The following is a 9,669-nucleotide window of genomic DNA, read 5'->3' on the forward strand; positions in this document are numbered from 1 at the left end:
TTGTCCCATACCTTTATCCTTAACTTTGACAGACTCAGTGTAGGGCTGGAGGCATGCTCACTCTGAAAGGCACAGTGCTCTCTAATGAGCTGTTACGATCATACAACTTAAGCTAATGAATTTCTTATCCTCTTATGTGGATAAAAGTTTCTGTTAGAAGTCAAAAGATCTCCGCTTTTTAAGTGGATTTGTACTTTGCATTTGGGGAGGGAGGGGAGGAAAGGATACTACAATGACTGAAATTCATTGTGTTCCTCTTAACAAGCAGCCCTGTGTAGCAATAACTAAATCATCACAATTAATAAAGAATCCTCGCATGCTCAGTTTGAAACATGGAACGCGGCAAGGCAGAGCCACAGATCTATGGGCACGGGTGGAAATCAGAGCTCACGCTTGAATGAATCCAGCAAGTCTCTGCAGGAGCACAGACCCCGTTCCCCCTCACATCCTTGAATGAATCTGGGCACAGGCAGAAGTCTCAGTGCTGTGCAGAGGACCAGCATCCCACCTACATGCAACCCAGTATGTAGAATAATAACTCACTCCTATTTCAAAGGCTAAATCCCTCATTTGTAAGGGGGGGGTAGGGGAGGGGGGGGGGGGAGGTGAACTGAAGCACTGATGAACGGCATCAGTCCTGAACCCCACAGTGGTGAGGTGCTGTAGAATAACAACATTACACACTTAACACAGGGATCTCAAAGCATTTCGTAGCCATTTGCTGCCCAAGCCTCACAGCATCACAGAGACAGATTTCACCTAGGGCATAAAAACTGTGTTGTTACACATTTAAGTGCTACTGCTTCTATAGAAACAATGTGCTATCTCAAGAGCTGGATGGGAAAGTCCAGAATTATTTTCAGTGCACTGAAATGTGCAGACTGCAATCACAAGTACCCGGGGTCAATATCTGCCTTAAGAGAAGTCATTCTGACTTTGCAGAGGAAGCGGGGAGGAGGAGAAAAGAAAGAAAGAAGTCTTGACTACAATTTGTTCTCCTGCAAATGGTCTTGGAGTGTGTCAAAAGGACCTTTGAATCTTGCTAAGAAGTTCACATGGGGGCTCTGGCTACACATTAAAATTTGATGCTGCCGAATTTCTCTGCTCAGCCAGTCTTGCGTAGAAAGTCCACACATCTTTCCTGAGCAGCTTGCTGTTCCTGTCATTTAAAATAAGGCTGAAATTATAGAATCCCTTTGCAATGTAAAAGTTTGGTTTCTACATTAATCTCAGGGCCAGATTCTTGTTCATCTTGTAGGTGCTACCCAATGCCTTTTCTGTGCTTTAGAGGTAGCAAAGACAAGCTCATTGACTTCAGTGGGAGCTGCAAACCCATATCTCTGAACAAAATTTGGCCCAAGACTTGAAAGAATGGGAAGATGACCTGTGAAAAGAACTTTTGATTCCATACTAGTTCCCCAAAGATCTTCCCAGAGACTAATGTAAAGACAGAAGCCTGGTTATAGCCTGACCCAAACCACATGAAATTCATCCAGAATGCTTGCATTATTTCAAAGGACTCAGATCAGGCCCTGAAGGAGTCACCAGTTCAAGCCCCAAACAACAAGGAAGATAGGTGTTTTTATTTATTGTTTCCTGTCTGAGAACACAGACCCTGAATTTTCCAGTCTATTTCACATGATCCTTGCTTTCCTGCAGTGCTTCACAGGACCTTAGTTGTTTTTCTTCAGATTTAGGGTTTATGTGTACCCAGAAGTCAGTAGAAACCTTTCCATAGATTTGCAGCTCTGCTGGGCAGTGTCACCAAAACCTGGGCAGTGGTTCAAAACCTATATTTCAGTGTTTTGTTTTTATTTGGATTTTAAAGCTTTGCTCGGCTAATTCTACCATCCCCCAGCAGCCTGAAAAATCCTCAGAAAAAAAAAAACCCTCGGAACTGCCCTTTTGTTATTGTCTGTTCCTGAAAGGGGCCCAGGTAGTGACTTGTGAGTTCCCTCTATACAAAGCAGAGAGAGGAAAAAAGGACTAATCCCCCCTACCCCCCATGCGCAAGAGAAAGCAAGCGTGCAGGAGAGCGTGTGCGTCCGCAGCTAGAGCAGGGCTGGGGCAGGGGATGACCTCCAGCTGCCTATCTGTCACAAAGGGACCATGGCATTGACACAGCCTCACCACTCTCCTTCGGAGGGGACAGATTGAGAGGAAGTGACCCTTGGTGCCCCACTTCTGCAGGGGACCTTGTGAAATAACTGTTGCTCTTCTCTTCCTTCCTACCTCGGGTAGGTCATGGAAATTAACGATGAGAAATCTCTCTCTCCATCGTTTGGAGAGCAAGAATTTCATTCCTTGAAAAGGATGAGGAGGAAGTGTCAAGGCGCTAACCTTGACAATTTACTTCTGTCTTGGGAAACACAGAGTGGTTCCCAAACTGATCCACGGGGTTCATGGATGACAGGGCAGCAAGCAGGAGCAGCAGCTCAGAGTGAGGCTGTGTGAGTCTATTGGGGTTTGTTTCCTAAAAGGACTCAAAATATGATCCCTGCAGCTCCATTGCCAAGAACCAAGCACATGGGGAGGTTCAGAGCTGTTCAGCACCACTCCCTAATGGCATCTGATCAATTCCTAGTGAAACCCAGACCTAGGAGGGGACGTAGGGTCCTGGGGACTGTAAGAAGAAGATGACTTGTTCAGGAAATAGAAAAGAAAGCAGAAAGGATTAGGCCCACTTCTCAGCTGTGTGAGCAATTCCTGCCCATCCTGCAAAACCTTGAACCTGAGGCCAGGCCTGAGTAGGTTTGAGCATCATGGTAAACATTTCGATGTTCCATGTACAGTCCTGGTTCACATCTCTTGGCTGTTGAGGGGCAGTAGGTAAAGCACATGGACTCAGACTCTCCCCTTCCTCTTCAAAGGAGTTTTAAATGTCTCTCAGATGCACTTGCAGTGAGCTTGGGGAGGGAGGGAATGACCTTTGGATTCTCCCTCCAGAAGGAACCTGAGAAAATGACCTTTTGGCCCTGAGCTCTGCGGGGGCTCGGGAGAGGTCGGGAGGAATGACTCTTGGTCCAATCTTGCTCTCCACGGGGGATGGGAGGGGCGGGGAGGAAGAGAAAGAACTCCAGGAATATGTGATCACGGGCATTTTTGTCTTCTGAAAAAGGGGCATGTTTACTTCATAGCCCCTGTAAGAAAAATAACCTGCCAGTGAGAAACAAGCAAGTCCATTTAAAGCAGGAAAGAGCTTCAACTTGGTGACCTAGAAATCAAGGCAGAAAGTAAAAGCTAATAAATAAATAAATAAGTAAATAAAATAATCAGGGATGTCGCACAAAATCAAGGGGTGCCCTCTGAAGAGGTGTAATCAAGGCTCTGTGCCATCAGTTGTAATGGTTTTGATTAAAGAAAGCTGTGCAGAAGTAATCTATTTTATTTTTAAATGGCCTGATTTTCCCTCGCTACTCTCATGGAGCCTGAACCTAGAACGACTTGAAGGAGGACACAAAATGTTCAGTGGGAAAAAAAAGGCAAACGAAAAGGCACACATTTAACAAAAAAGAAAAGTCACATTTATTTAAGTTATTTATGGGTTTTGATGGCACACATTTGAATTGGCTGAAAATAGCGAAGCCTCAGTAAAATAAAAACTTGAAAGACCTTCCAAAGCCCAACTGATCATGCCACATAGTTCTGCACTTCTTCCACAAACCTGCAACATAACTATAAAATCATTTGTCAAGCTGAGCTGGGGATGGGGTTCATCATATACTGTGTACCTAGAAGCACAAGGGGTTTTATTTATTCTGGCTATTCATCACAGTGTAAAAAACTTAAAAATAAAAACTTCCTCCCTACAAAACTTCATATTTATTCACAATTTTGAACTTCTTCGCTTGTTTCCAATGTAGCTGAAATCTTTAAGACTGAAAGTCTTCTGTTCTTACATAGGGTCAAACACATTGTCTTTGCTTGATAAATAAAGACAAATAGTAGAAAAGAATCTCAAAAGAATCACAGCTGGGGTGGGAGGGGAGGGAGGTTTACATTTTCTTCCTCCAGAAGGTCAGATGTTTATTCAAGCCTATCCAAGCCTTTTGAACAGAGCATGGGCTGTGCTGGAAATCTCATGAGAACAGTGTTTCCCAGAGGACGGAAGGGATAGCTGTCTTCAGAACAGCCGGCTGCAGAGTGCTCTGCTGGTTTGGAGTCTGACAAGGCCAAAGGTACACCAAAATGCAGAAAGTACACATGAGGTGCAGAAACATTGCCTGTTTCCAAAATGGAGATTTGAATAAAGCCAGCTGAGTTCTTGTCATAACCTGCAATGTGACAGCAAGAATAAAGGGTGTGTTATTTTCTGCCAGTTGTGCTCTGCCCGGCAGAGAGCTCCTCCCAGATGTTACAAGTTGGAAATGGGGGAGGCTTTGGCCTTACCTAGGGTTTTACGGGTCAGTGTTTTTAGTCACAGTGTTTTGTAGGAGTACTCTGAAACATCATTATCAATCCCTAGCTCTTTCCCTTTTTTTTTAATTATTTAAAATAAGCTGCATCATATATTGGAGCCTTGAAAAGCAAAGGGAAGCCAAAACTTCTCTGAAGTATGCAACTTTGGTAAGTTACAAGTTTCAGTGGATCCAGTCGCTGCTGAAAACCTCAACTTCACTGGCCTCTGCTCCAGTTTTTACCAGTATAAAGCAACTGCTTGTGGTTGGTTTTATTTTGACAGCCCTTGATGCTTCAAGCTCATGACCGCATTACTGCCACATTCCAAGCTTTACATACAGACTAATATATACTGAAAGAGGAATGTTTTCACCAGAAATAACCCCACCAACCACCATTAATGTAATTTGGCCTGCAAAAGCAGCAGCACCACATTTACAATATGTCAGGGCTGCTTGAAGCTGAACATCTTAACACCAATTCATGGAGGATGACTGGGAACATGAGTGCGGGCACAGTACTGATGATGTCCTCTTCACAGAGGTAAGCAGCAGCATGAGACAATGCCCACAGTCACAGCTTCCTCTGCAAGGACTGGGAGCTGGAAATTTGCTCTCCTGATAAAATACAAGAATCCAACAGACCTGCAAAAGTACAATTTTTGTAGAGGCTTGGAAATTATCTTTGGCCACAATGAATGGGCGAAAGCTTATTGTGTCCTCCCATCCCGACTCATAATTAACATTTGATTTCCAAAAGTGTGGCAATCTTGTATGTTCTTTTCAGTAACAGCATGTGTTCTCTATTCATAGGAAATCAAAGTTGTATGATGTTTACATTTCAGCAGCGTGCTTCAGAGAATGAATTTAGCCATTCAAAGCAGAGCTACTTTTAAATAATATTGAGGTAACAAGAAAGCCATGGAACAGAGGACCAAGGGAAGTTACATTTCTCACCTGCTGAAATTACTTTCTTAATATGCCATCTGTTGCCTTAGCTTCTAGGGTCTTCTAGAAGGTAAAATAAGCAATGGTCTAAAATAAAGCCATGTAAGCCCTTTTTTAAGGAATAATAAAATAGCACTTGTGGCCTTGCCTGTATCTGGAACATCCCTTCCTCAAACCTCAGTTATCTGGGAGCATCCTACCCAGCAGCCATGTGACACTTTTTCTGCTGGGAGAAAATTTTAGATCTTTTAAAAAAACTTTTTACAAGACATTAATGCATTGATATGCTGCTTGTGCTGAGTGACAGTTGTAGTAAAGCACCCAAGGGGTCATTTATAAAGCCTGTGCTATCCTGAGAAACCTTGGTTATATCTGTGCAATGCTGCACCATGTAGGCACACCTTTGTGTTGCTCTTCAGGAGAAAATAACTATTAGGAGAAGCTAGAAAAAAAAATTTATTTACCCAGAAATAATGTCTTCTTTTGTCCTCCTCAGGTAACAGTTGTTTGGGCAGTAGCAAGAGACCTCTCTTGCACAGTGTGCAAAGATGAGAAAAAAAAGTCAGCTCTATGATATACGAACTGGAATTTACCACCTAATTTCTCACATCAACATAGCATAGAAACACACTGGACAAATCCCCGTGTTTATTAAAGATGGAGAAGTTGCTTGGAGTGTCATCTACAAAGCTGAGACCTGGCTGCAGCTGATGGTTCTCCTCTTGGTTTGTGCCTCAGCCTTGGTCAGTTTGTGTGAACTCTTTACAAGTCATGCTGGGATCCCTGGAGCTTACATTCCATGTAGAGGAAATGTAAATCCACTGAATTTTTGCCACTGATTGAAAAATGTGTTTAGTACATTATTCTGAAGTGAGAAAAGGCAATGTGTGACCAAAATCCATACCTTTGAAATCAGTGACATTCTTTCTTTTAATATTGGTGGTCTGTGGTTGTAAGTAGATGTCCATTTGTGTGAACAAGATGGGAAGTAATCAGAAAGATGACTGGAATCACAGTAGCGTAGGGATATAAATATAACCACAACTGTTGTACAAGGGTTGGTTTCTGTGCCATTGGCATGTGGTTTTTGTCAAAATACCACTGAGCAATGCCTGTTAGCTGGGGACATATTATAGAATCATAGAATCACTTGGGTTGGAAGAGACCTTTAAGATCATCAAGTCCATCCACAGCGAAACCCTGACTAGTCCACCTTTAGACCATGTCCCCAAGCACAATATCTAAACACCTTTTAAATACCTCCAAGGATGGTGATTCCACCACTTCCCTGGGCAGCCTGTTCCAGTACTTGACTACCCTTTCAGTGAAGAAATTATTCCTCATGTCTAACCTAAATCTCCCCTGGTGCAATTTGTAATCATTTCCTCTCATCCTATCACTTGTTACCTGAGAGAAGAGACCGACCCCCACCTCTCTACACCCTCCTTGCAGGTAGTTGTAGAGAAAGATAAGGTCTCTCCTCAGCCTACTTTTCTAAAGACTAAAAAGCCTCAGTTCTCTCAGCTGCTCCTCACAGGACTTGTGTTCCAGACCCTTCACCAACTTTATTACCCTTCTGTGGACACAGTCCAGCATCTCAACATCCTTCCTGTAGTGAGGGGCCCAAAACTGGACACGACACTTGAGGTGCAGCCTCACCAGAGCTGACTATAATGGAACTATAACTCCCCTACTCTTGCTGGTCACACTATTCCTGATACAGGCCACGATGCCTTAGGCCTTCTTGGCCACCTGGGCACACTGCCTGCTCATGATCAACCGGCTGTCCTCTAACAACCCCAGGTCCTTCTCCTCCAGGCAGCTCTCCAGCCACTATGCCCCAAGCCTGTAGCATTGCCTTGGGTTATTGTGACCAAAGTGCAGGACCTGGCCCTTGGCCTCGTTGAACTCCATAAAGTTGGCCTCTACCCAGCGATCCAGCCTGTCCAGGTCCCTTTGCAAAGCCATCTTGCCTTCCAGCAGATCGTGTGTATTATAGCAAATACTAACACAAAATGTATAATACACTATGTGTATTGTAGTACATATTAACACAAAAAGGGGAGGAGGTATTCAGTGACACATTCTGATTAATTGGTTAACAGGAGCTTCCTCATACTCATTACAGCTATTCAGCCATATCACTTTCTAAATCTGAAGACACAATTTTATCTGAGAGTCCATATGGCTTATCAGCAAACTGTGCATATAGAAAACTACCACAGTCCTGAACCAAGATAATATTTATCTAATAGACCATAACAGCTTGGAAAGAGTCAATATGGTCTCTCATTTGAGCATGCATTTTGATATGCATTCTACCTATCCAAACACAAGTCATTTACATTGCAAGCTATCTGCCTGGTAAATCCACGTTTAGGTAATTCTTGTAACGGTGGGGTTTTTTTACAAGAGAGATTATAAAGATCACTTGAATGTATTGTAGTCCATGAGCTAATTTGGAAATTACAGAGTATTTGCCTGATAGACTGTAATGGACTCTGATGGAGCTGTTGGCTTTTATCACCTAAATCCATATTTTGATATGTAAGCAAATCTGAAAAAGTAAAATATTTGTAGAATAATCAGCCAGGCTGCTCTGTCTGACTTGCAGCATCCTGCCTGCTCTGAGTTACCTGGTTGACAAAAGGAGCTGACTATCTGCTACCAAGGCCCAGATCTGGCAGAAACAAGCCATTCCCATAAATTCTCTCTTATCCCTTCAACTCAGAGAAGCCCAGAAGTATGAAGAGCAAATTGCTGAGGGTTAATGGCTGAGAGAAAAGCAAAGAGGTAACCCTGCTCCCCTAACCCCACAGAACTCTGCAGAGAATATCCTACAGTGAAGCTATACTCACCCTGAGCGTCCTGAGTGGGTCCTTGGCTGTGTGTTCAGAGAGCCTTTAACAGTGTAGTTAAATAGGCTTAATCTTCCGCTCTCTCTGCATTTTCTGTTCTGTTTTCTCTCTGTTGGAGAAGCAAAGGAAAATAATGAGAAAAATGGAGAGGAAGCAGGGAGCATTGGAATATGGAAAAAGAAAATTAGCAATGAGGCATTTTTTAGGTTTTATTTCAGTGTTTGGATACTGTTCAAAGTGAAGGATCAGAACATTTCAAAGAACGGAGGCTTTCATGAAAAGGACACTTGAAGAGAATCTTGTCAGAATTTCTTTCTCCTTTTTTTTAGGCAACGTTTTTGGCAAACCACAGCCAAGGAAATGTAAGTCTTCCTGAGGAGGGACTGTCCAAAATTACAGAGTGGCCCCTCAGTATAAACTCTGAGAGCCCACAATAAAAGGGATGAAGGTGTCTCTCCTCTTCACTGAATGTAGAGGGACCCCACGTGGCTGCTGTAGACTATGTGTCTGCTTCCTAAATGACTCAGGGGAGACAAAACCTACTCAAATTCTGTTTTTTCACCAAATCCTCTCATTGAAGAAAAAAGGAAAAAGAGGCAGGCAGTGCCAGCCATTCCAGCAATTTTCACTAAGCTGCAAAGCAAATCTCCCCATATATCAAGGTTCACAATCCTTTTACATAACTTGATTTCCATGATATGTTTATACCACCTCTAAGTCATTTGGTTACATTTCCAGAAGAGGCAGAAGGTGCTAACACTGCATGAAATAGAGAGAGTTACTCTGTGTTGGAACCACACAGAGAGCAAGTGAGCTTCTGTGCTATAATTTTAGTAGGTCTAAATGCAACTGTGCATTGAGTGGTAGTCATTGCCATCATGGGGTGTACATGAAATCAGCCACAGAATACTAAAATTAGAATTCTGATAAGTAATGTGAACCTAAGTGCAATTTTTTTATCAGTTCTCACTTTTCTGGAAGAGTATCTGTACAATGGCCGTTGGCATAGTGCCAATCAGATAGTATAATGAAAGGTGTCACAGAATCACAAGTTGGAAAAGACCTTTAAGATCATTGAGTCCTACCATTCCCATCCTATCCTAAACCATATCCCTAAATACCTCATCTACCCATCTTTTAAAAAGACACAGGATTGGTGCCCCTCCCTGGGCAGCCTGTTCCAGCCCCTGACAACTCTTTCAGTGAAACTTTTTTTCCTAACATCTAATCTGAACCTGTCCTGGAACAGCTTGAGGCCACTTCCCCTTGTCTTATCTCCTGTCACCTGGCTGAAGAGATCATCGCCCACCTCTCTACAACCTCCTTTCAGGTAGTTGGAGGTGGTGATAAGGTCTCCCCTCAGCCTCCTCATCTCCAGGTTAAACATCCCCAGCTCCCTCAGCAGCTCCTCATAGGATTTGCCCCTTCACCAGCCTGGTTGCCCTTCTCAGGACTTGTTCAAGGAC

The sequence above is a fragment of the Gallinula chloropus genome (assembly GCF_964237585.1).
Source record: "Gallinula chloropus genome assembly, chromosome: 2".
Taxonomy (NCBI): domain Eukaryota; kingdom Metazoa; phylum Chordata; class Aves; order Gruiformes; family Rallidae; genus Gallinula; species Gallinula chloropus.